Here is a 5,056-nt window from a genome sequence, read left to right on the forward strand (position 1 = left end):
TATATATCTGTTTTATTTAATGTTATATTACCATTTTATAATATAATATAAAATTAATAGAAGTTGAAATTTAAATGAAATATTTTATCAAAACAAAATGTTTCAATTGTCCTGAAATATTTGTTTTTGAAAAATTCATTTCACAAGAAATTTTGAAATTATGTTTCCAATTAAGAATAAAAACAGTTATTGAAATCTTGGAATTTACCATGAAATGGAAATTCCATCTCCTTCACAACTCTTGTGGGGCATATGATACACACTTCTCAAGGGTAAAGCTGAGGGTGCTCTGCTATTCACAGTGTAAGTGCTCCCAGGAGTTGATTTGGAAGGGTAAGCAAGAATTCTTTCTGGGGACTCAGCCGCTTCACAACTCCTCTAACTTGACAGACAGCACTGTGGGCAGAATGTAGCCCTTAGCTACTAACCCAGCAGTATGAGCCTGCCTTTATAAGGGGGAGGATCCAATCATAAAATACGAACATCTCCCAGTTTCAACAGTGGCTAGTTCCAGGGTGTAGATTGTGTTTGATTCCCATCTCTAAACAAGACCAGACTAGCACTGCCTTCATTAACCAGACAGTTCAGCTGAGTGCTCTTATATCATGTGACTGTTATGCCAGCCTCATAGTGCATTACAGCAGTGTAGACTAGGCTCTTAATGCTGTGTCTTATTTGCATAATGCTACAACAGTGTGGCATAGTATATAGAGCACTAGATTGAGACTCAGGAAACCCAAGTTTTATTTCTGATTCTGTGTTTGATCACCTGGATGACCTTGGTCACGTTTCTTCTCCTCTCTGTGTTTCACCTTCCCCATCTGTAAAATGGGAACAATGATACTGCCTTCCTTTATAAAGAGCTTTGAGAGTTATTGGTGAAAAGCATCATATAAGAGTTAGGTATTATTTATTACTATTCTGCAATTAAATTAGGTTCAGACCCCCTGAGGTGCTGTGCTATTCAGCTGATGCCCTCATTGATTCAGAAGAACAGGCCCTTAATGTTTGCCTTTGATTTGAGCAGACACATGATTAGCTACCTGATTATGATAAGGTCATGGCATCTTGCTGAGCTTGTGGATATATTGAGCCCAATTCATGCCAGGAGTAACTCCTATAGCATCAGTGAAATTACACCACAGATTAATTTGGTGCATCAAGTCTCATATTCAGACTTTGTCAACTATGGCAGGGTACTCAGGTCTGCCAGCATTTAGATAGCGGCAGTAGGTATTTGTCAACAAAATGACAGTTTGGTCATCCAAATGTAAAGCTGGTTTAGGCAACCACATTCGGAAATTTGGCATGTCTTATGAAATGGTCTCATCTGCTTCTAAGGTTATAGGCCCTGATTCTAGAAAGGATCCCCATTCAGGAAGAATGGTAAGCATTTACCTAACTTTAAGAATGTGGTAAGTCTCACTGAAGTTAATTGCTTACCATGAACTCAATGGATATATCTACACTGCAATAAAACACAGGCGGCCTGGCCCAGGTCAGCTGACTCAGGCTCGCAGTGTCAGGCTGTTTGGCTATAAAATAGGAGTGTAGATGCTAGAAGCCCAAGCTCTGGGAACGCAGGAGGGAGCAGTTACTACTCACTCAAGAAGTAGTAACATTGTTGTTGGATCAAGTGGTACAGACCTGCAGTGAGGAAGCTCCTCCACTCCTGTCTGTTTCTGGCAAGTCTTTCAATGGTTCTCCAGCTGTGCCCCAGGTTTTTCAGCTCTGCTTCCACAGCTCTTCACCATGTTGTTTTTGGGAGGCCTCATTTTTGCTTGCCTTCAGGTGTCCATCTTATTGCTCTTCTGGTAATGGAATCGGTTTCCATCCAAAGCACATGGCCAATCCAACTCCAGCGCCTCCTAACAATGATGGTGCTCATATCCTCTTGACTGCACTGTGTCAATAGATGTTGGTTTGAGATTGTTCTGAGCCAAAAGATACGGAAGATTTTTCTGAGGCAGATTGTATGGAATGAAGATAGTTTGGACATGTCATACTTTCTCATTCCCCCGCATCCTGCACTATAAAGTAGTGTTGAAAGTACATAGCTCTGATAAATCTTGAGTTTGGTTTTGGTGTTGTATTTTGATGATTTCCAGACTGTATTTACAAAAACAACAATGAGTCCGGTGGCACCTTAAAGACTAACAGATTTATTTGGGTATTAGCTTTCGTGGTTAAAAAGCTTATGCCCAAATAAATCTGTTAGTCTTTAAAGTGCCACCAGACTCCTTGTTGTTTTTGTGGATACAGACTAACACGGCTACCTCCTGATACTAGACTGTATTTAAGCTCCTGAAGGTATTCCTGGCTTTACTGATTTTGTTCCTGATGTCCTGGCTTGTTCCACCATCCTGGCTGATGGTGCTGCCCAAGTATGTGACTGTTTCTACATTGGTGAGAACATAATCCTCTATCCATACTGCTGATGGTGAGGCAATATTAAAGGTCATGATATATGTCTTATTGAGGTTGATTTTCAGTCCAATTTGCTGGCTGAATGCATTGAGTCGAGTTGTTTTTTCTTGTATATAGTTTTGGGTATATGATAGGAGAGCGACATCATCTGTGAAGTCCAGGTCTTCAAGGGATGAGAAGAGTGTCCATTTAATGCCTCTTGGCATATCTTCTGTTGTACTCTGCATTACCCAGTCGATGGCAATGTTGAAGAGGATTGCAGGCATGACATACCCCTGACGTACTCCTGTATTGATTTAAAAACTGAGCTCACTGTGATTAACGCTGCAAGTAAAGTTGAAATAGAAGCTTCATTGATTATATGAAAAGGAATTCCATATGCCCGCAGAATGTGTCATAAGCTGGTCCTGTGAATGCTATCAAAAGCCTTCTCAAAGTCTATGAAATTTATGTAGAGTTGTCATTGCCATTCGAAGCACTGTTCTATTATGTTTTGTAGAGTGAATATCTGGTCTGTGCATCCATGCCCTTTCTGAAAACCAGCTTGCTTTTTTCTGAGAACACTATCGACTGTCTCTGATATATGCTGAACTATGATGTTACACAATACTTGGCACAGATAAAAGTATGATACCACAACAGTTATTACAATCACCGAGAGTTCCTTTCTTTGGTATCTTCACTATAACCCCATTGATCCACTCATCTGGCACTTTTTCCCTTTCCCAGAATGATGTAAATAGAGGGGCCAGGATAGATGCTGGTAACTCAGGATTTACCTTGAACAATTCTGCATTCAAGTTATCCTTGCCAGGAGCTTTCCCATTTTTTAAGGATTTGATGGCTTGAATGATCTCTTCCTCACTTGGGGTATCTGTGTTGATCTCAAGATCCTTTTCTGCCTCCTGGATGTTTGCTTCCTCTTTACATGGATCCCTGATCAGCAATTCTTTAGTTAGTAGGTGGTCACAAAATCCTTGTGCCTTTGGCTAAACTGCACATGGAAGCTGAGAATTTGCAAGCTGAACTGACAGTTGCCGTAGTCCCTCATAACCCAACACAAATCCTTTTGGTAATGACTTTTTTAATGTGGCTCAGGCTGTCCAAGGGTCTGTCAGCAGCAAGAAGAAATCTTGTGCTGAAGCCCCAGAGGGAAAAAGTAAAGTCACAGAAACTGCTGGGGAAATTCCTCTGAAGCCTCCCCACCCCCGAAGTCTGACCTGTACCTCATCATGATGGAGGGGGACATCTGAATTAGGGGATTGCTCACTGGAGCTATGCCATCAGCGATGAAGGCTTCTCCGAAATATTGCCTTGGGCATTATGAGAGGTGGACACATCCAACGTGAACCCTGAAAATGATGGCTAACACAGGCGGCAAAGATGGAGGGCATCAGCTGCACCTAGCTACCCGAGGTGAAGGAAGTCGCTGAGAAAGACTCAACGGCTCGTCACACAGCATGAAGCCAGTACTGGTCGATCAGGAAAAGGGTGCATTACTGCACCTCTGTCTCATCCCAGTGAGGCGAGGTATTTCCCAGGATAATCGGTCGCTCTTGTTTTTTGGACTCTTGGGCCATCAAGCCTTTGCGGTTGTGCAGGAACGGACCAAATGGCGAGTAATTGTTATGGCCAACTCTCTAAGCTAAGCGTTGAAGAAGAAGAAGTGGAGCACTGTCTGCTAACAAGGGTGGAAGTGCTTGAGGCCATCTCTTACCCGGAGGCTACAGACAAGCTTTTATCTGCAGGGGGAAGGGCATGTTTAGCCAACTAAAAGAAAACTGTCCAGGAAGTTGCAATTGAACAAGGGACAAATCTTGCTTTAGGACACACATGGAAATATGTCCTGGAGGGAAGTCCAGAAAAGGGTGATGGAATCCTGGAAACCACTGCGGTCGGTGTAGATTTCATGGGCTCTGTAACTGGAGGCAAACCCAATTCAAAGAGGGAGAAGGTTACAGTGCTTGCCAGTGGAAGGTCTTGGAGGGGGGGCCCAGAGACAGAAGTTAAGTGGGAATGTGCAGAAGTACAGGAATGTCTCCCCACTAATTACAGGGAAGGATTTTCCCAGGAGGAGTTTGCTGGAGTGGCATCTGTACTTTCAGGCACCCAACCTGAGACTCAGATTTTAAGAGGGGACTGTGTAACTGTCCTCCCAGAGGGGGGCAGCCATACAGCTGACCTATTTGGAACAGAGAGAGGGGTGGCAGAGGGTACCCCAATTTGGGCCCCACTTTTGCAAAATGTTGTTCTCGCTGCACTTGTAAAAACTAATTCTGTCTCTTTAAGGCAGGAAAAGAGCCTTTCCAATAGCTCAGGTGTCAGTGAATATGCTAATGACCCACCTGACAAAGGGAAGGAGAAGGCCATTTCTAAGGCAGGTAAACCCCTCCCAGCAGCTAAGTAGGGAACACTGAGTAATGGGAGGTTTCAGAGTAGCAGCCATGTTAGTCTGTATCCGCAAAAAGAAGAACAGGAGTACTTGTGGCACCTTAGAGACTAACAAATTTATTAGAGCATAAGCTTTCGTGGACTACAGCCCACTTCTTCGGATGCATATAGAATGGAACATATATTGAGGAGATATATATACACACATACAGAGAGCATAAACAGGTGGGAGTTGTCT

Source organism: Trachemys scripta, chromosome 4, assembly GCF_013100865.1.
Source record: "Trachemys scripta elegans isolate TJP31775 chromosome 4, CAS_Tse_1.0, whole genome shotgun sequence".
NCBI lineage: Eukaryota > Metazoa > Chordata > Testudines > Emydidae > Trachemys > Trachemys scripta.